Genomic DNA, 24234 nt, shown 5'->3' with positions numbered 1-24234 from the left:
GAAAACCCTAGGTATTAAATATAGTGTCTAGTTCTTGTACTACTAAGATCGTAGAGGAAAAGGAATTATTAAATGTTCAATTAATCAAAAATGAGATTAGATAACCAAATTTCAAGGCAATTCTTGACATTGCTTACAAACAAGACCCATCTGGTGCATTAACCATGAGACCACAACAAGTCACAATGATTCAAGATGTAAGATGTTGTTACTCATGCAAGGTGAGTAGCATAGATGATATGGAAATAAAGACCTATATGGAAAACTATGTGAGAACAGAGTATTGAAGGAGGAATACAAAATTGTAGAGAGAAAAGGGTTAACTCGTGTCCTAGAATTTCCAAACATTTTTAGACATAATGGATTAAGAGCATTTTGAGCATAATTCATGACAATTCTATATGGTTAGAAGATAGACCTATCAAGATTACTAAGAAGATTGTGAAGATGGTAATACGGTATCCAACCCTAGACAGACCCAAAACCATGAGAAGTGAAGCAAAATAGGTGATAGAGAAAAACATAGGGGCATTATGGAACAAGAGAGGAATTCTAATTGATACCAAAATTGATCCCATAATTGCTTTTTCTATAAGAATTATTTTACAAAAAATATTTCAATCAAGAAGGTTGAACAATGTATCTTGTATTGTTGTTGATGTAGGATACAAGATAGTGAAGAAGGATCATATTTATGACCTTGCTGAGCTACAGTTGCAACAATTATCAGAAAACTTGGGAGCCATAAGGAAAACCAAGAGTACACAATGCAAGTTTTGATCTATACTTGTATGTATATTTTTCCATTTGCATAAAATATTTCCTTCCATTGGTAAAATTGTGTGGAAGAAAAACAAGTCTATTGTAGTATAAATAGGTGAATTCCTTGAGAAAATGGGAGAGAATTCAGAGTCTATTATGACTAGTTACTTTGAGGACTTTAAAAAGTCTATGAAACAAAGACATAGCATTCCAATGTCACTAGTTGAGAAACATTTTCATGATGTTTTCTTTCTAGTTGATATTGATTTCACATATGTATAGGTTGCAGTTCCAAGGGTAAGATGGTTAAGTCTTCTAGGATATGAGATTAATGTGGATGAGGCATATGTATCAATTATAGGTTTTCTTACAGAAGAAGTAGATATTAAGGTTATTGCCTTTGGTAATTATGATGTTGCAAAATAAAAGATAACTATGGACTTGAAGGAAATATTAGTAATAAGAAAGGAGAAAAAAATTCTTAGGAAACTTAAAGAAAAATTTGATGAAGGAGCAGAGGAAGATGAAGAAGAGGAAGACAATGAAGATGATGAAGAGGAAGATGTTCCTACTCAAGCACCATTGGCCCTAACCCAAGGTCAAGGAGAAGATCAAGGTGAAGAAGAATTTGAGCTTGAAGAAGGTGTCAAGGGAGAAGAAGCTAGTGAAGCAGCTATAGCCACATAGAAGAAGAAGAGGAAAGATAAATCTCTAGCAGTTAGCAAACAAAGAAGGTTGTAAAAACTAAGCCTATAGTTCTAACTACCAGAACCAACACTAGAGCTATTACTAAGAAAGCTCAAGAAGTGGCAAAGCTAAAAGAAATGAAGGTAAGGAAAACTATACAAGATGATGATTCTGAAAAGAGACCAAGGAGAAAGTATATTGCTCCATCCAAATCAAATGAGGAGAGGAAAAAAAATCTGATGATAATAGCCAATTCAAGTGGTAGGTAATAGTCCTTCTTTTGATTTAAATAATCTATGTGAAAATATAAAGAATAATGCAGATTTGAGTGAATTTTCACCTATTGAATCTAATAATCTTGGAAAGTTAGATATGGATAAGGTAGGAGATTTGGTATGTTCCATGATACTAAAATTCAAGATGAGTCCAATTGCAATTGCCAACTCTCTACCGAAGAATTTATGATAGAGTTGAACAAAGATGGAAATATAGTCTCACAAAAAAGAGAAATATAAGAGAAACTACAGTTGCAAGAGTGATGCCAGATTTAGATAATCTGAAATGACAAAGGCCATCAAGAACTATGTAGGAAGATTTTCTCCAAAGTATCGAGCATTCCATATCTTGTAGAATAAAATTAAAGATGCTATTCAGTAGAGTACCCAAATATGGAAGGTAATTTATGGGCTAAAACCACCTAACACAATTGAGTAGATACCTATTGAGATAGGTGATGAAAAAGGTGAACAAGAAGTAACTAAGGCTACTACAGTTGATAGTAAGAAAGATGCACATGTGTTAGGTACTAAGACAAATTTAGATACATAGGAAACAACTGAAGATGAGCAACAAACATAAAAAATTATACCAAATATACAGATTCTGAGTGCTAGTCCACAACATGTGAGAAAAGCATAAACTGAAACTATAAAGATCAATGATTTTTCTAACAATGTGACTTAGAACATCAATCCCCTAATAGAGGAAGACATGCAAAAAATATTGCTAGACACCACCACCAAGGTACAATTATGTAGTCATCCAATATTGGTGAGTGTAGATGAATTGAAGAAGGTAGAGAAGATATCCATAGAGGTGAAAACATAAGACATATCAAAAACCCCTCAATTTACTATGGTACAACCTGTATTACCCTTTGTAGTGTATCAAAGAAAAGAGACATCCATAAAAAACATAAGAAAATTGGTACACACTATGTCAGTATTAAAGATTTCCATTGTCGCATAGATTGGAACAGAAGTTCAAGATGCAATTAAAAGGCAAGAAGATGTGAGGACTAAAGTGTTAGAATTGACGACAAATCCTTAGTAATACAAACATTGGTTACTTTGCCAAATATTGCTACTCCTCTAAATCAATCACTTCATAGGCCAAGTGTAGAAGCTACACCACTACAATCATCAAGGCCTAGTCCTAGTACATCCAAGGTAGATGAGGCTACATCATTTGGTGATGTCAACTTGGATAAAGTGATTGTTTTTCCAAAGTTTTTTTGTAAGCATGAATGCTAATGATATTCATATAGGCGAGTATTATAGATATATTAGTATGATGATATGTTACATTCATGACTATGTTTGTCATTGATGCCAACATAGTAGTTTTATGTGATATCTAACAAAACCATAGTGGAAAGATCAAATTGGTATGAATGACTAGTTGAGTATTCTCATTATCCAAGGTTATGGGAGATACGTCTAAGTATCTAATATATGTAGTTAACATGGGATGAAGAAATGTTAAGTCTAGAAGACGTTATGTAAGTTTTGGTGATGTCTATTATGAGATAGAGTTTACAGAGGTATGTTCTAGTAAACTTGTTATATCTCTTAGCAGAATTGTTATTCTAAGAATTGAGGTTGAGGATATGAAGAAGACATGTTGGTGATGACATGGCTAAGTTCACTCATCATAATGACACATGTATGGAAAGTTATTCAAGTTGCAAGGTGGAAGATTAATGTTATTGCTAAGTGTAACATATTCTTTATGTGGTCCTATAATAATTAATTGAGAATGTCTAATAGCTGACTCAAGGAACTATTTTATGGACTCAATATAAAGGAAGGCCATTTTCCTTTATCATAAGATGTAATGTGAATTGATGCGAAGTGATTATAAGTAATAGAGAGAGAAAAATGAAAAGTTGAGTAGAGCAAAGCAAAATTGAAGGAAACTTCATTGTTGATGTTCTATTGTGTGATCTAAGTTTTGATATTTGGATCTAAGGTTCATGATCTGGTCTACAAGGTTTGATAGTGATTGGTTCGGTTGAGAAAATAGAGGAAAGAGGAACTTAATAGTAAATTACTTGTTTAGGCAGTGAGCTCTTCTTTTAATTGAAATTGCATGTTAGGGAAGTAGGCTCTACTTGCATACATTGTACTATAACTCGTAATAGGGTTGGCATAACTCCTAATAGGGTTAGCACAACTCCTAATAGGGTTGGAATCTCCTAGCAGGGATTTAAAGTCTGCTAACTAGGGCTCATATGTACTAAATGTTGTAATAAACTCATAATAGGGTCCATCCTCTAACAAGGAATATTTATATTAGTACATCATCTTGTGGGCATCATTCCCACCAAGGTTTTCCTCTAATAAAGGGTATTTACAGTTAACATATTTGGTGTGATTGTCTATGTTGTAGTACCTCTCATATTTGCAATCTGTACCTTGTCTATTTTGATTTGAGAGATACTCGATACACTTATTATATGTACTTTGAAATGACCTGAGGGTCAAATTTTATACTTTGATTTAGTATCATAGATGCTTTACTACTATACTATTTAGTTTATCATATTTACATGTTGATTCCATTTTGAGATGACAATAGATCTATGATGATATTTGATTATTTGGTAATTGGATACATGTTTTCTAATTATGTTATGTGATGAGTTTTATGCTTTGGTGATTTATGTCATTATTTTCTTATTATTCTTTATGCAAACATGAGTGATGTAAATGGACTAATTAGGTATTTAATGCATAATTGCTTTGGTTATGATATTATATACAATTGCACTTGATCGTGTGTGTTAGTGTGTAGGATTTATATCCATGGTAGTGGTACATGGAGTTAGCAATTTAGCTATTCACATTCTTCGAATGTCATCCCTATATGGTTGATGTATCATTATTGCAATTGTTTATATTAAAACCTTTTAGTGATTATTAAATCCAAACTCATCTACATTATGTGATTAGACCAATGAATGTGTCTGTGCATTTAGAGGTTCACATTATCATAAAATTTGTTTAGTGATTTCTATTATTTTGGGTTTTTATGCTTTAAATCTTCTCAAATTTAATTTCTAGTAGCTTTTCCTTAGGTGAATTCTCATTATGAGGAATAACAAGTTTTCATTTGGGTTGATTCGGAGTCTAGCTAGTCTAACTGGCTCTTTGCCCTAATTGACTATTCACTCAAAAAGTGAATAAGTATTGAAAAGGGGATTTTATTATTCACTTCTCACTTTTTGAAAATACAAATTTGAGAGATTTTCTAAGAATCCTCTTCTAGAGGATCATTTTTATGTTCATTTCGAGAGCTGTGAGTGTGGGATCTTCGTGAGGTTAGTCTTGTTGGATCTGGCTGAGGTAGACCTTGCTTTGTCGTGATTTCTAGTAGCTTCGGTGGAAATTTTATTTTATTGTGCAGGTTTTAGTTTCTACCCCTTTTGTTGTCAAGTAGGGATTTCCCATTTTCTTGTTTCAATTCCATTTTAGGTTCTATTTTAGATAGTTGTTTGTCTGCAAGCTAAGAACTAGTGTTCCTCTCCATTTCTATTTGTTGGTTCTACCTAGTTGGTCGAGTATGCATTTTTCTTAGTTTTTTGGATGGGGGTTTGGGGTTTCACACTATTATGCTCGTCATTTTTTAATACAATGTCCAAACCCAAATATTATTTTATTTTTAGGGGTTTCATACCCAAAGACAAAATGGGTTTTAATTTCAAAGTTTTCTAGTTTTTGGGGTTTTTACCCCATTTTGCGTGTCACCTTGTTTTCTTGAGTTTTCTTGGCATGAGTTTGGTCATGGACCTAGATTATCTATTGGGATGTCAATCAAACCTTTGTTGCACTTTTTTGTTGCATTGGAATGTGTGCCACATCTATCCTCCCAATTCTATTTTTGGTTGAGTGACTTTATGCCTTGTGTTCTCATCCAGTCCTTGTGTTATGATCTTTGTGATGTGTGCCACACACAAGTACATGCACATACATTTTTTTGAGTGACTTGCAAGTCTCAATCTCCCATGGTACTTCTAGAAGCTATAATCATTAGGGTTGGGTTGGGAATTTGCATGCCTATGGGCACTCATCATTAGATGAGCATGGGTAGGGTAAGGTAGCATATGGAGGGGGATTCTATCTCACAACTTGGTGTCATGATGCCATAGGGTTGGTAGAGAATGTTTTAACTAAATAATAACTAAAGAAAACATTAGGTGGTAACAAAATTTAATATAATAGAACAAAGCTTTAGTATGAAAGCCTTCCATTGGGAAGTTGAATCTACATAGATTCGAGCTTGGGCTTGTTGATGAGAAGTGACTCTCCATGATGTCTACAACTACTTAGTAGCCCATTGAGTTTCTGACTAGGACCTATAGTTTTTCATTGTCTATGTCTTGGTTTTGTTCATCATACTATCTAGCATGTGTGTTAGCCATGGATGGTTGCTTTGTGTCTATGTTTTTGGTTGGACCATTATCTTCGTCAACATGGAAGGAGTGGACCTATGGGTGCCGCATGGTTGGGAGGCATAGCTACCCATACCACTACTAGAGATAGTCTATTATCCTAGTGCACCCATTACTAGAGGCTTTCACTTGGTGCTTTGAGTTCCAAAGTATGCTTTCTTGTGATTTATGATTTCATTAGGATGCTCGTATTGTTAGAAATAATAGTCCACCAAGATACTAAGGGAGGGGGGGTGAATTAGTTATCTAAGAATTAAAACATTTATCAAACTTAACCATTCAAATAAACAACAACCATACAAGATGCATATAGATAATTACACTAGATATATTGACTAGGGAAACCCTTGATCAGAGGAAAAACCCCAGTGGGAATGATGCCCACAAGATGATGAACTAATATATATATTCCTTATTAGAAGATGGACCCTATTAGGAGTCTATTACAACATTTAGTACAATGAGTCTATGTTAGGAGACTTTGAATCCTTGTTAGGAGATTCCAACCCTATTAGGAGTTGTGGTACACTGTATGCAAGAAGAGCCCACTACCCAAATGTACAATTTCAACTACAAGAAGAGCTCACTACTCAAACAAATAGTTTTTCGTTATTTTATTCTTTCCTTGATCTTTTCTTCTATCTTTTCAACTGAATCAATCACTATCAGACCTTGTAGACTAGGTCATGAACCTCAGATCCAAATACTTAACCTCAGATTTGTTGATCTTAGATTGGGTTTGATAAGTGAGTATCAACACACTTAAGCCATTTACTTAGTTCATGTCCAGCTAGTAATACATGCTGAGAACAACATGTAAATATTAGAACATGTGAATTTATAATGAGTGCCAAGCCACTCATGTAATGAGAAAATAGACCACGTCGAGTGATTCAGGAGCTGAGTAAACAATGGATGCCAAGCAATATAGGTGCCAAGTCATAGTATAAAGATCAGTGCTTGCCGAGTATCAGAGACTTCATATGTCAAGTGACACAATTTTGACATATTTATTTGTAATGGCACAAACAACTATGTAAACCATTTTTGAGCTGACTTAAAGGTAAATTTTGATATTTTGGAGATAAGGAAAAATCTCTAATTGGATTGCCTATGCAATTACATGCAACCAATTAGAAAAAGGGAATGATTAAATCTAAGAGAGTTGAAGGAGCATAGAGGATAGTTTTGCATGTGCAAATAGAGCATTCAAGGTGACTTAGAAGTTATGAAGAAAGAGTGAATTATAGAATCAGTTAGAGAAGAACAGAAGATAGAGAAAAGGATATAACATTGAGACATGATCAAGAAGGATTAAGAAGACATTATTTAGAGGTGATCTGTTATTAGGCAAGCAAGTGCTAACCACAAGAACTATGCTAAGACATTTTAACAGGTGATTTCAATCAAATCTCTTAATAAAGTAGTCCTTACAAGTTATATAAAATCCTTTTATAGGGTGCTTAATTAGTTGTAAGTTGAAGTCCTCTAACAAGGTGAGACCTCACAGTCTTTGTAAACTTTTAATAGGGTAGACCTTTCATAGGGTAGATCATGTTTCATGGTCAAAATATTGTAACCTTCATTGGATACACTTTATTATTGTAGTAGTGAATATTTGTGGGTGTCATCCCCACCCCAATTTTAAGTTCTCACTTGGAGGGTTTCTAGATAATCATATCTGGTGTTATGTGTGTGAATTCTTACATACTTACATGATTCAGATGTATATGCTTTACGTGTTATTTTAGTTTACTCATTGAATGCATGTGATATATAGGTTGTGAAAATTTTATGGGTCCAAGTCTAAACTACAAATTCAACCCCCCCCGACCACACACACACAGAAGTTTGCCTTTCCCATTGTAATTCCAACAATTGGTATCAAAGATTTGTTCTAGAAGCTTTGTAGCTTTGAGGAAAGATCTTGAAATGAAATTCTACAAGTTGGGAAAGACCATTGAGAACCAGGAGATTGAAATACATCTCATACTGCATCAACTAAATGAAATAAGAGAGCAACTAAAGAAATCCTTGAAGAGAAGGAAAGAGATTTCTATTGTAGTAGTTGTAGATCTAATGGAAAAGAATGGAGTTCAAGCTAAGGAAATCAAAAATCTCAAGTTAGAGAAAGAATGACAAGCTATACTACTATGTGAGGTAACTCAACAAAATAAGAAATCTATGGAAGACAAAGCCATGATTGAAGAAGACAAAAGAATTCTGGCAAATAGACTAGAAGAAAAGTCATCAAAGCTAACTAAGATTTCCAACATACAATTGGATACTCTAAGTCAAATGATGAATGAAAACTATGAACTGAATGTCAAGGACATTGAGATAACTACATTGAAGTTGTAGAATGAACAATTGAAAAGTGACCTAAAGAGAGAAAAAGAATTGCTAAAAGTTTCAACAAACCAAATGAAGACATCAAATACTTTGAGCAACTATTGAGATCCCCTAAATCCAAGAATGATATAATAGGACTAGGTTACACAAGCACTAAAGAAGGAGAATCATGCAAAAGTGTAGAAGAAAGGAACACCAAAGGTAAGAACTCCAAACCTACTTATCATAATTGTGGTAAGAAAGGACATACTACTAATGTGTGTAGGAGTAAGACTAAAAATCAAAATATCAAGCCTAGGAGCATGTTCATCATCATAAGTGCAACAAGCAAGGTCATCAAGCACATGAATGCAGAACCAAGACCATGCATACACAAATATTTGAAGGATACTTCTACAACTATTAGAATTATGGACACGAAGCTTTTGAATGCAGATCCAAACCCATGTGGTCATCAAACAAGAAAATAAAGGTAAAAAAAATGGCAACTCTTATAATTGGGGTTATAATACAAGATATAGCTATCATTATTGTCAAGAATATGGACATGTTCCTAAGAATTGTATTAGGACACATTTCAAAGGTAACTACCAAAGATAGTTAAGTAAAATTACATGTTTTAGCTATTTGAAGACTAGTCCAATCAGTAGGGATTGTCCAACTAGCTAAAAGACACCAAGTTGTGAGTTTGATAAAGGAAAAGGCAAGGCAAATGTTGAACACATCAGAGATGAGATGAACAAGACATGGAAGAGAAAGGATGTTTATAGCACATCAAATGGAGAAGGGATCACTTCACCCAATGGGTCAGGTGATCACACCCCATCAAACTAGGCAAACAAGAGGTATGTTGGACTGATATTTAAAGGCTATATCATAAACCAGTTCCAAAAGGAGATAGTACTGAAAAAACCAAATTATCATGAATAAAGATGCAAGATGTTGATAGAAATTCAAGACAAATCTTAAAGTTTTTCATGTTGTTGCAGAGCATGATAAGATTCCTATATGTGCCAAGTGGAATGCTAGAAGATGTCGAGATAGAAGTCTGGGTAGTTGGTACCAAACTTGTAGTGGTTGCTGAGTGATAGAAATATCAATGGATGCTGAGTGAGCCCACAATTGGTTAATGCTAAGTTTATAGCTATGTAAGCACTTAGCATTAAATGCAAGGTTTTCAAAGGGTATATGATTGATTTTAACTCATTCTTCATCATTTCAAATTCAAGAAAGAGTGAGGATAGTAGAAGGCAATCTGGAAAACCATTCAAAGTGTCTACAAAAGATTTTAGTAGTGATCTCACACCAATTCATCAAATTTCCTAAGGTATTTATCAAGAACTGAGCTATGAGGTTTAAATTTTCATAAACCCTAGTTTGACACAATGGCATTGAGTTTAAAAAATTTTAAAGGGAAGGAAGTTTTAAACTTTTAGTTAGTTAGTAATGATGTTAAGCAACTTGTGTTTAAAGCCATTCTTGACATCGCATAAAAATAAGACCCTTTTGGCACATTATCTATGATCCCACCAAATGTAATAATGGTACAAGATGTGATAAAATGTTATTATTGTAACATAGGAAGCATTGGAGACATGTAAATTAGAGGTGCATACAACATATTATGTGAAAATGGTGTTTTGAAAGAGGAATATGAAATTGTTGAGAAAAAGGGTTTAACATGAGCCCTAGATTTTCCAAATGTATTTAAGATAGAGTGGATATGAAAAGTGTTGAGCCAAATTCATGATGGTTCCTTTTGGCTGGAGAGTGGACCTATCAAAATCACCAAGAGAATAATCCATAGGGTTAGTGGCTACCTAACCCTAGATCAACCCAAGATGCTAAGAAGTGATTCCAAAGAAATGATTAAAAAGAATATTGGAGCTATCTAGAACAAAAGAGGTATGACTATAGATACAATCACAGATCTTCTTGTTAACTTTGTTGTAAAGGTAATTTCACATAGGTTCTATCAATCTAGTAGATTGAATAGTGTACCATGTATAGCTATGGATGTTGGTTACAATATTGTTAAGAAATATTATACATATGATCTAGTAGAACTACAATTGCAACAATTAATGGACAACCTTGGAACTATCAGGAAAACCAAGAGTGCACAATGCAAGTTTGGTTCTCTATTAATTTGTATAAATACCTAGAGAATAGTAGGGGCCTACAAAGGATCTACCTAGTAGTGTAGGGGGGCTATTTTTTCCATTTTGGGCATTTTTATGTGCCATTTTCTACCCTATATTTCAGATACAGTAAATATGGGTATATGGTACAAGTATGATAAGTTTGATTGGGGTCCCCTTTTTGGGGGGTAAAAAAATATGTTGGTACAAGGCATATTTTATCCCAATTTGACCATTTGGCTAGTGGGAGAGAGGGCGTGGGGTAAAGCCACATGTTACCCAATGTTCAGGTAGTTTGGCTGATAGTAGGCCAAGAAATTTTGAATGGAGATGTGGGTGGAGGCTTTTGAGGAATATAAATCACCTCTAAGTTCTTCCAAATTTGGTGAGAATTCAAAATAACTAGTGAATTGCAACTTTACTACACCGTAATCAATGCATTGATCTTTGGAGTGTTAATACCTTTTGTTGTTCTTTTATGTACAAAAGACATTGCTCTCATTTAGTACTATGGGATAGAAGATAAAAAAATTAGTTGCAGTATAGTTAGGTGAATACATTGAATAGCTAGGAGAGAATTTTGAATACTTAATGATTAGTTACTTTGAAGATTTCAAAGAGTGAATGAAGTAGAGACTCAGAATACTAGTTTCCTTAGTGGATAAACATTATAATGATATATATTTTCTTGTTGATGTTAACTACACATTTGTACAAGCTTCCACACCAAGGGTAAGATGATTGAGACCCTAATGGTATGAGGTAAATGTAGAGGAAGCTTTTGTAGCAATAACAACTCTACTAGCATAAGAAGTAGATAAGACTACGAGAGTTTTTGGAAACTATGAGATGGTAAAGTCCAAGATTACCATGGAACTAAAAACTACATTAGTTATTAAGAAGAAGGAAAGTCTAGTAAATGAGTTAAAAGAGAAATTTGGAGAGGATGTGGAGGAGGAAGAAGAAGAAGAGGAAGAAGAAACTCAAGATAGAGAACCTCTATCATTAATACAAGGCATGGGAGAAGATAAAGAAGAGGAGGAGACTAAAGGTGTCGAGGAAGAAGAATCCAAGGAAGCACCTACTCCTACTAAACAAAAGAAAAGGAAGGCCAAGGCACAACCTGTGGAAAGAAAAAAGAAACTTGTCAAAAAAAGTTAGACAAAGTCCACTACACCTACAACAAGAGCTAGCACATGTGCTACAACACAAAAGGCTAAAGAAAAGACAAAGAAAATAGATCAAAGAGGTCAAGAGAAGAAAAAATAGAGAAGGAAATATGTGACATAGCCAAATTTTGATGAAGAGAAAATAGAATCAGATGACAACAACCAGTTTAAGGTGGTGAGTCACAATCCTCTCTTAGATCTTGAAAATTTATGTGAAAATGTTAAGAACAATGCAGATCTTTCAAGTTTTAGTCATGTTATTTTTGACAAATTGGGTAAAGATGAGAAAAACCAACTAGAAGAGGCCTTATACTCTAATGGCAAAAGCCAAGACAACACCCCTAGAATTTTCCAACTCAATACCTAAAAGTTTATATGACATTGTTGAGAAAAAATGGCATTATTGTCTAAATTTGAAAAGACAAATTAGGGAGACCACACTAGCCCAAGTAATGCCTGAGTTAACTAAGGGACAAATTGCTAAAGTAGTGAAGAAATATGTAGTTAGGTTCACACCTAAATATAAAGCCTTTAGCATTCTACAAAACAATATTGAGGATGTTGTTAAGAAATCAACTTTGATATGGAAACTCATTTATAGGTTAACCATAGTCAAGAAACGAGAAGTTGAACTTGTAGAGGTTAAAGATGATGAAAAATAAGATGATAACAAATATAACATAGTTGGAAGAGAGATAGAAATGAAAGAAGGTGACAAGTAAATAGCTGAGCCTAAGCAACATGAAGAACAAAGTGTGCATGACAGACAATTATTGAGTGTCAGTCCTTCCCATGACACAACTAAGACAACTAAAACAATAAATATCAAGGATATCTATGATCTTTCAACTCAGAACATCAACCCTCTTACTAAAAAAGACTTGAAGAAAACACTAGATCAATCTACATTGTAGGCCCAACTTTGTAGCAATCTAGTTTTGGTAAGTGTAGATGAACTACAAAAGGCAGTAACTGACATTACAAGGGAAAAGGTGAACCCACAAGAACCACCTTCCATCATCCCTTTAGTTACTAATGTACAACCTTTGATCCAAATACCTAAAGTTACATCTACCAAGGTTGATACAATTGTCAAAGTTGTTACTATTGAGAAGAAAGCAAAAGAGAAAGACATCACTGCAAGACAAAAGGAAATAGGCTAGATAGACTTATCTGCACCTACGACACAAGGACAAGGTGCAAGTTAGCTCATAGTAGTAGATCAAGGTAAACCTAAAGAGAGTGAGCTAACACCTAAGGTGAATTAAAAAGTGTCCATTCAAGCACTAGTATCTTTACCAACATCTAGTACTTCTTCTACACACACTCTTAAGAAGCTGAGCACAAAAGCTATACCATTGCAAATCTTAGGTCCAAGCCCAAGCTCATCAAAATTTGAAAAGGTAATACACTATGGAGATATTACTCTTGATAAAGAAATTCTTATTCCAAAATATTATTATGATACTATGACACTAGAACAAATAGGCATACTACAACAAGCCTTAGGAAGGAAAAAGCACCAAGAAATTCTTAGGAGAGAACATAAGTAGAAGCAAGCACTTCAAAATATTAAGGACATCTTTCTAGATTCTTTTAGTCTTCCAACTCTTGAAGAGGCCAAGCCACTAATAGAACAACTGATAGATATAGTGGAAAATTTAAGTAATGAAGACCTTGATACAAATGCCAAACTTTTAGAATGGTCAGAAAAGAAGTTTCAAAGCAAGGTAAATGAGAGAATATCTGGTGAAATAACACTACAATTTGCATTGGCAACTAAGGCTAAGCATGTGAAGAAGGTAATTGAGAAAATATTCTCATTGTACACAAAACTATGCAATCCAACACTCTTCACTCAAGAGACTAGGAGTCACATTCTAGGTCTGGGAAGCCAAATATTTGCATCAAGTGCAAGACTACCAAAAAATATAGCTCAGAGTGAGAAGCATTTTAGAATACTGCTTCAAACATAGAGTCCATTAGCTTTATTAATAATATATGAGGCTAACATAAGAGCCAAACTAACAAGTATACAAGCTACCCTCACCTCACATATGGAGATATTGCACAAGGAGCTAGGCTATGCTAAAACTTTACTAAAGAAAAACCCCAATCTTTCTACTTTAGATGGTCTTGTCCACCTTGGTGCTGAGCGTGCAATCCAAATTAAGTCATTGGATGTTGTATGTGATAACTGGGATATATCCCTCAAGATCATATTGGATGTCCATAAATGTTTTCTGGACAAACACACAATCAGTGTATAGCCCATTTGATATAAGTGTCAAAATGAGGAGGAAATATGATATGGGGGAGATTACAAAATGAGGGAGAAAAATAAGATAGAGGGAGTATAAGAAAATAAGGAGAATAAGAAACGAAAACATTTTTGAGGTAGACAGAACAAAATGGAGAGATATAAGAAAAAAAAAAGCATGAAAGAGTATTAGTGCATTAAAGTCAAACTGTATCAGTAGAGACACATTTACTCAAAGGGGGCAAAAAATTTGGTTACAACAAAGACACATCAACTTAGAGGGAGTTATAAAATTTTGAGGTATCTAAGTTATTGCAAAATTGTGAAATTTTGAAGTTTTGTATATAAGATGAGTCATGGATATGTTATACTTGAGAAATTATGGATGATAATGTATATTCAAGTGTTTTTGATACTCAAGTCAAAGGGGGAGATTGTTGATCTTAGATTGGTTTTGACAAGTGAGTCTTAAGAAACTTAATCCATTTACTTAGTTCATGTTGAGCTAGTAATACATGCCAAACACAAAATGTAAATATTAGACCATGTCGAATTATAATGAGTGTCGAGCCACTCATCAGCCGAGTCACTCAAGTGTCAAGCAGATAGGCCATACTGAGTGATTCAGGAGCCAAGCAAATAGTGGATACCAAGAAATGAAGGTACTGAGTCATAGTACAAAGATTAGTGCATGTCGAGTATTAAAGACTTCATATGCTGAGTGAAACAATTTTAACATATTTGTTTGTAATGATAGAAACAACTATGTAAACCATTTTTGAGCTGACTTAAAGGTAAATTTTGATATTTTGGATATAAGGATGAATCTCTAATTGGATTCACTATGAAATTACATGAAACCAATTACAAAAAGGGAAGGATTAAGTGGAAAAATGGACGAATCTTGATCATAGATCCATACCTAACCCTAAGCCACTAAAGTTTTCTTAAGGAGGATGAAACCCTAAACTATCTAAGAGAGTTGAAGGAGCATAGAGCATTCAAGGTAACTTAGAAATTATGAAGAAAAAGTGAATTGTAGAATTAGTTAGAGTAGAATAGAGGATAGAGAAAAGGATACATCATTGAGACATCTGATCAAGAAGGATCAAGAAGACATTGTTTAGAGGTGATCTATTATCAAGCAAGCAAGTTCTAACCATAGGATCTATGCTGAGATATTTTAATAGGTGATTTTAGTTAAATCTTTTAATAGAGTAGTCCTAATAGGTTGTAATGAATCCTTTGATAGGGTGGTTAGTTTGTTATAAGTTGAATTTCTATAAGAAGGAACACTTCTAACAGGGTGTTGAAATCCTCTAACAAGGTGAGACCTAACAATCTTTGCGAGCCTTTAACAGGGCAATCCTTTCATAGGGTAGATCATGTTTCATGGTCAAAACATTGTAACCTTCATTGGATACACTTTATTACTATTATAGTGAAGATCTGTGGGTGTCATCCCCACCCCAGTTTTACCTTCTCACTTGGTGGGCTTTTGGGTAATCATATCTGCTATTATGTGTGTGAATGGTTACATGCTTACATGATTTAGATGTATATGCTTTACATGTTATTTCGGTTTACTCATTGAATTCAGGTGATAGATATGTGGCGAAAGTTTTATTGGTCCAAGTTTAAAGTACTCATTCACCCCCCTTCTCATAAGTTTACCTTTCCTATTGTAATTCCAACAAGATCACTCAACAAAACCTTGGCAAAGAAGTTTCCTTCACTTTTGCACTACTCTACTGAACTTCACATTCCACACTCTTTGTTACTATCAGAACATTCACAACTCACATATATCCATACCATGATAAAGGAAAATATCCTTCCTTTATACCAAGTCCATAAAAAAATTCCTTGAGTCTGTTGTTAGTCCTTCTTAATTAGTTATTATAGGACCACATTAAGAACATGTTACACTTAGCGATAACACAAATCTTTTGCCTTTCAACTTGAATAACTTTTTGCACATGCAATATTATGATGAGAAATCTTAGCCACATCATCCACAACATATCTTCTCTACATCCTCAACTTCAATCCTCAAGACATCAACTCTGTTGAGAGATATACCATGTTTACTAGAACATGCCTTTGTAAATTGTATCTCTGAACATACATCACTAAAAATTACATAGCTTCTTCTAGACTTATCCTTTCTACTTCTGATGTTAAATGCATATGCTAGTTACTCATAAGTACCTCTCATAACCTTAGGTGGTTATCATGCTCAACTAGCCATCCATACCAACTTGATGTTTTCATTGTTCTTCTGTCAGATACCACAAAAGACATCAAACATGCTATGTTGACATCAATGACCAACTTAGTCATGAATGTAACATATCATCATTGAACCAATCTTCTAACAATCCCTCTTTGGAATTGATGGCAACATAGATGAAAAAAATCTAGTTCCAAGCATTGACTTCAATGTGCTCAATACCAAACTATTATTCTACATATTGTGCTTATGCCAAACATCTTCCTTAGCATACTACCAAAATTTTCTTCTTAGCATAATGTTTTCCTGCAATACTTCTCCTCATTTAGTATAATTTTTTTTATGCCAAATTTCTTTTCCATTGACATCAATTTCAAAGGTTTCTATAGCCAATATCTCTGCATCAAACTCTGCAACAACTAATACTTATTCAGGTTGAGTGTCAAAAGATATTGTTCACAACAATATCAATCAAGAGTCTTAGATGATTCTATCCATCAAAAATTCTCCCCCATATAGGAAGCATCAACATCCAGTCTAGAAAAACAATGGTGTTTTGTTACCTTGGACTTAAGCATTCTTGCATCTCCTACTCTTTGATGTAGGAAGGGGCATAACCCCAAGCATACCTCACAAATACTCAAAAGTCTCTTTGGGAAGAGGCTTAGCAAATATATTTGCAATCTTGTCTTTTGTGCTTAGATACTCCAATCTAATTTCCTTTTTTTTAGCTTTTTCTCTCAACATATGATGCTTAATAGAAATGTGCTTAGTCTTCAAATGCAACACTGGATTCTTAAACATATTTACTATACTTGCGTTGTCACAATGTATAACAATAGGTTCATTGATTTCTATCCTTATATCCTTTAGCATATACTTCATCCAAATAACTTGATTGCAATTATTTTCTAATGAAACATACCTTTCTTCTACTATACTTTGAGATGTACAGTCCTAATTCTTACCTTACCAAGAAACCAATCTTCCTCCAAGAAAGAAGGGTCCTCCATTGGTGCTCTTTCTGCCATCCATAATCCCTACCCAATCTGCATTAGTATAAGCACTTAGAGTAAAATCATTAGATCTGTCATACCATAATCAAAATTTTAAAGTTCCTTTTAGATATCTAAATATCCTTTTCAATGCTGCATAGTGTGCTTCTTTGGGATTATCCTAGAATCTTGCAACAATTCCAACTACATTTGCTATAGCTAGCCTTGTGTGAGTTAGATATTGCATTCCTGTAATCATAGATATGTACTTCTTCTACTCAATAGTAGATATCTCATCCTTTGTAGATAACTTGTGTCTAGTTACCATAGGTATTCCAATAGCTTTACATGTTTTCAAACCAAACCTTTTTAGTAAATTCTTTAAGTACTTAATCTAAGAAATAAAGATTCCTTCTTTATTCTGTACTATCTACAATCTTAGGAAATATTTCATTTCTCCTATCATACACATTTCAAATTCTTTCTTTTTCTTCTCCAAACTTTGTGCTTTCTTCATCATTACCTCCAAATATAATGTCATCAACAAATATTACCAAAATCATCAAACCATCATCAGTTTCTTTCCAATATAGATTGATATCTGCCATACCTTTTCTATATCCAAGCTTTCTCAAATGCTTGTCTAACCTTGCATACTAGGTTTTGGGTGCTTGCTTCAATCCATACAATGCTTTCCTCAACCTACATACTATGTACTTGTCATCTATCAAAGGATACCCTTTAGGTTGCTCAATGAATACCTCTTCTTCAAGTTCTCCATTTAAAAATGTTGGGTTGACATCGATCTAATATACTTTGAATTTCTTCTGTGCTGCATAGGCTAAAAATAATCTTACTGGTTCTATTCTAGTCACTGGAGCATAAGTATCCTCATAATCTATTCCTTCTTGCTATGAGTAACCTTTACATACCAATCTTTCTTTATTTCTTACAACTTTTCCTTGCTCATTCATCTTGTTCCCAAATACCCATTTGGTTCCTATCACATTCTTATCTATTGGATTAGGGACCAATTCCCATGTTCATTCTTTTCTATCTAATCTAATTCCTCTTTCATAGCTTGTCTCCAGTAATCATCTTTGCATGCTTCATCTACATTCTTTTGTTCAACTTGAGATATCAAGCATAGTTCTTCATTCATTGTGTTTCTTGTCATCACACCTTTGTCTTTTCTTCTAATGATTTGTTCAGATGGGTGATTCTTTATCATGTTCTTTCCTAAAGTAGGAGTTGCTATCTCAACTCTTGGTTCTATTGAAGGTTCCAAGATTTGTTCCTTCCTTGGCTCTCCTTCATTCTACAAAGCAATGTTAGTCTCAAGAAATATCACATCATTCCTTGGCTTAGTAACAAAATCATTTGGATTGAAATCAACTATTCTCTCTTGTAATCTAAACTTCTCATCAATTCTCACATTTGCACTTTCCATAATATTCTTCGGTCTCTTATTATAACATCTATAAGCCTTTCTTTTCAATGAATAACCAAGAAACATACCTTCATCACTTCTAGCATCAAACTTACGAATATGAGTGACAAAATCACAATTCATAAGGTGTCTTATTTGTGTCCATTTTGATTGGCACTCTATTCATTGTGTAGAGTATTGTATTCACAGGTTCTCTCCAAGCTATCTTGGATACATCATTCTTTGCTAACATAGCTCTTGCATCTTCTGTAATAGACTTTTTCATTCTCTCTACAACACCATTCTATCCAGGGGTTCACAAAGCTGGTAGATGTTATTTAATTCCATTTTCTTCACAAAACATGTTAAACTCATTTGAAATAAATTATCCTCCTCTATCTGATCTTAAACATTTAATCTTCATACCAAATTCATTCTCAACTCTATTCCTTAAGATCTTAAACTTGTCAAATGCCTTTGATTTCTCTTTAAGAAATGCAACCCACATGATTCTAGAACAATCATCAACTAGAATCATAAAATACATTTCACCATAGAATTCTCTAATCTTTGTAGGACTATTGAGATCTATGTGTACAATCTCCAACTTTTTTGCATTGGTAAGATTCTTATTGGGAAGATAATTTTTTTTATGCTTTGCCAAAATAGACTCTTTCCAAATTATTATAGTAGGCTTTGCAATCTTTGGAAAATCTCTAACAATGAACATTCTACTTATCCTCACAATACTATCAAAGTTCATATGATAGAATCTCTTATGCCACAACTAACTGTCATCTACCTTTGCAACCAAACATATCATTTCAGTAGGATTCAATTGAAATACATTACCTCTGATTTGGTTCATGTTCCAATTGTCTTTCATTCTTTATCTCTGATCATGCATGCCTTTTCTATGGGTTGCAACTGATAACCTTTGTCTACTAGTTGTCTAACACTCAAAATATTGCACTTTAAACCATCAACAAAGTATACATCCTCAATATTAGTTTTACCATCAATTGTTATAGATCCAATACCTTTTACTTGGCATGCTACATTTTTCCAACTCTAACAATTCCTCCATCCTAACTTTTCAAGTCAAAAAACTTGCTCATGTCACCAGTCATATGATGCAAACAACCACTATCAATTATCCAATTAAATTTCTTCTCAACCTATGATACCAAAGCTACCTACTCTGGAATTTCTTCTCTAATTGCCACAAATCCAATTTCATCATCACTAGCACTTAATGCTTGTTCATGAGAATTATAATCTTCATTTGCATAAAAAAAAATCTTTATATTTTATAGGGTTATGATTTCCTTTATACTTTTTTTTTCATTTTATGACACTTAGATGCATAATGACCATATTTATCACAAGTCCAATATTTAAAGGTTTCTTACCTCCTCTTTCTCTTCTTACTAGAAGGGCTACTACTTCATCAATCTTTTTTCTTCTTCGATTCTGTTGCTGCTAGAAAAATCTCCTCTAGCACTTGTGCTCCTTGATAATTTAGGTTGAATACTTAAGGCACTGAAAGCTATCTCTATTCTAGTCAATTCTTGAGACTATCTAAGATCATTCTCAACTACTTCAAGTCTTCCAAAAAAGTCACCTTTGTGAAATCTTTGGTACATGGTATCATTACTATATCATTTTCACTACTAACTTGAATGGTGGCATTAGAGTCTTCAATATCTTCCATATAAATAAATCATCTTTGGTTCCTCCTTGAGCTTTAATACCTACAACAATTTTTGATATCTTGCCTATATATGTTCTTATAGATTCATCTTTCATTATCTTAGCATCTTGAAATGTACAAATCAAGTTTTTTAGCCTCAACTTATTAGAGTGTGAACAACAACTTCAAAACTATTTTCAAAAGCTTTCCAAATTAAATGTGAAGTAGCAAGTGATTTTACCTAATTGTGCTCAATTTCAGGAAGTGCAGTTAATAGTGCTTCTCTAGCTCTCATGTCACACATAAAAGATCTCTTTTTGCCTCAGTGCAAGTTTCCAAATCCTTTTCTTCAATGCTTTTCTTCACTAATTTTGTCATGATCCAATATCCTAGAACCATAAACAAAAAATGTATCTTCATCTTTTGTTTCCATCTATCATAGTTGGTTCCATCAATCTTTAGACTATCTTTCCTAAACATGTTCACCATGGATCTCCCAAAGTTGTTAAAATTTTCTTCAAGGGCCTAATGTTCTGATACCAATTGTTAGAAATAAAAATCCATGAAGATAACTGAGAATGGGGAAGGGGGAGGTGAATCAATTATCTAAGAATTAAAACATTTATCAAAATTAACCATTCAAAGTAATCATCAACTATATAATATGCACATAGATAATTACACTAGATATGTTGACTAGGGAAACCTTGATCAGAGAGAAAACCCTGGTGGGAATGATGGCCACAAGATGATGTACTAATATAAATATTCCTTGTTAGAGGATAGACCTGGTAGGAGTCTATTACAACATTCAATATAATGAGTCCCTATTAGGAGACTTTGAATCCCTCTTAGGAGATTCCAAACCTATTAGGAGTTGTGGTACAATGTATGCAAGAAGAGCCCACTGCCCAAATATGAAATTTCAACTACAAGAAGAGCTCACTACACAAACAAATAGTTTAATATTATTTTCTTTCTTCCTTGTTATTTTCTTCTATCTTTTCAACCAAACCAATTGCTGTCAGACCTCGTAGACAAGGTTACAAACCTCAGATCCAAATACCAAACCTGCAATACGTCGACAATTAAGTTTCCTTCACTTTCACACTGCTCTACTCAACTTTGCATTCCGCACTCTTTGCTACTTTTAGAACATTCAGAATTTACATATATCCATACCATGATAAAGAAAAATATCCTTCCTTTATAACTAGTCCATAAAACAATTCCTTGAGTTAGCTATTAGCTGTTCTCAATTAGTTATTATAGGACCACATTAAGAACACCTTACACTTAGCAATAGCACAAATCTTCTACCTTTCAACTTAAATAACTTTTTGTACACATAATATTATGATGAGCAAGCTTTTCCATGTCATCCTCAACATGTCTTCTCTATGTCCAAAACCTTGATCCTTAAGATATCAACTCTACTAAGAGATATAACAAGTTTACCTGAACATGCCTCTATAAATTGTATCTCTGAATAGACATCACAAAACTTGCATAGCTTCTTCTAGACTTATCCTTTCTACTTCTAACATTAACTGCATATGCTAGATACTCAAAAGAACCTCCCATGACCTTAGGTGGTTATCATACTTAACTATCCATCCATACTAACTTGATCTTTTTATTGTTCTTTTGTCAAATACCATAGAAGACATCAAACATGGTATGCTGACATCAATGACAAACTCCATTATGAATGTAAGATATCATCATCAAACCAATCTTCTAGCATGTATATCATATTTAGATGATGTTGGATTTTACAAATTTTCTTATTATGATCTTCAGCATATGATAGATTATGTTATCCATATTTGTCAGATTATCTTATGCTTTATTTCTAGCATGTTTGATTTCCTTATGCTAATGTTGTAATATGTTTTAGTAGTGATGTCCTTCTTATGATTGTAGCAATGCTTTTTTTAGTAGCTTGGGATGTTATGCATGTGGGATGGCTAGGGTCCATAATGGTCTTATGATGCTATTATGGTTGGGAGGAACCACCTACTTACTTTGGTTGTATTATACATTTTGATGTTATTTTAGTTATTGTGATGTTGGTTTTGTAGACTATGATTTTCCCTTCTCTATTTTCCCTTCAATGACTATTAGATGGTTGGATTAGGTTTTCATCTTTCAGCATTGTATTTGAGTGTTTATGCCTCAAATTGTGGATTTGGTACTCCCCGGTGTGGAGGTTCTGAACTCTATTTCACTCTCAAGTTTGTCCTTGTGTTCTTGGGTGACCATGTGTTAGCATGGGGCAATGTAATTATGTTTCACATGCCCAATATAGTTTTTTCATGTATTCCTTGATTGTGTTGCATGCCTCTTAGAGAAATATCATGTGATACTTTCTATTATCACACCCCAATTCAAGAAGTTTTGTATGATACTTGTAAAGTATTACATGCCCTTGAGAGAAGTGTTTCCTAATATGTGAAAGTGTTGTACTCCTTGAGAAATGTTGTACAATACTAGAAAATATCACCTAGTGCTGATTTAAAGTATCACTTAGTTTTTGTAAAAACTTATTTGAGTGAATATAAAGCACTTTCTTGGAAGTGTTTAGGGTACTATGTTAGGTTTTCTTCAATTTTTTAGTTTCATATTTTGAATTTGGAATGTTTTGATTCAAATTTAGTTTTGTATCTTCCATTGTCAATCATTTTGGTCAATAGTGGTGTTTGGAGATCCATTGGTTTCAGGATGTTTGGTTAGTCTTCTATTGAAATATTTGTTGATCCTCATATGTTGTATGCCATGTGCACTGGTACTTATTTTTAAAAAAAATTATCTTGGCTTATATTTATCTTTGTTTCCAAGGATCTCTGGGTGGGGCATTACATCTAGTATCAGAACCCCTATTGAAACTTTGGGATCTCTATGTTATGCTTCCACTATTGGTTTGTTTTCTATTATGTATTGTTATATTATGTTTGATTATTTTATATCTCAATGGTTCATGGTTTTGAATCTTATGCTTATGATCCTTATGTCTAACCTTATCTTGTTGCTTCCATAGTGATGCCTCCTACACATAGATCTGGTCGAGGTGGTAACTGATAGGTTGTTCAAGAGGAAGAACACCATGAGGACTAATGGCAAGATGGTGGGGGAGAATAGGGTAATGCTAATAAAAATGTTATGGGAGCATAGATGCTAATGCTTCAGGAAATTCTTTCTTGATTGGTACCTTACGTGGAGGAGCACCAACAGGACCATAACTAGGAGAAGGGATCCCATCATGGGGATTCCCATCATTTAGAGCATAGAGAGGAGGAACATAAGTGGGAATATTCTGAAACACCAACTAGTGGTAGGAGGTACTGATGGAGAGGTCATGGCTAGGATGATGATGACTTCACTCAAATTGAAATGATACAAGAACTTTAGAGGTCCAAACCACTGGTGTTTGATGGCCAGGGAGCAAGACCCAAGGTTGAGACCTGGTTGCTTGATATGGGGTGTTGTTTCTCCTTACTACCACATGGAAACAATGTAAAGGCCCATTTTATGATCACATAGCTAAGGGAACATGGTTCCATTTGGTGGGATTCAGAGAGTGATAGGCTCCAAATCAGTGTCATAAATCTCACCTAGGAGATCTTTGAGGAGAGGTTTAGAGAGAAATTTCTATCACCACAATACCATGAGGCTCACAATGATGAATTCCATGAGCTTAAATAGGGTTTATGATAGTTGATCAGTATGAGAAAAAGTTCCTTGGTTTGAAATAGTACTCAAGTTAGAGGCATTATGAGGC

This window comes from Cupressus sempervirens, chromosome 9 (assembly GCF_028749045.1).
Source record: "Cupressus sempervirens isolate cs-2001-9-10 chromosome 9, ASM2874904v1, whole genome shotgun sequence".
Classification (NCBI taxonomy): domain Eukaryota; kingdom Viridiplantae; phylum Streptophyta; class Pinopsida; order Cupressales; family Cupressaceae; genus Cupressus; species Cupressus sempervirens.
The sequence above is the reverse complement of the archived record's forward strand: the minus strand, read 5'-3'. Positions refer to the sequence as shown.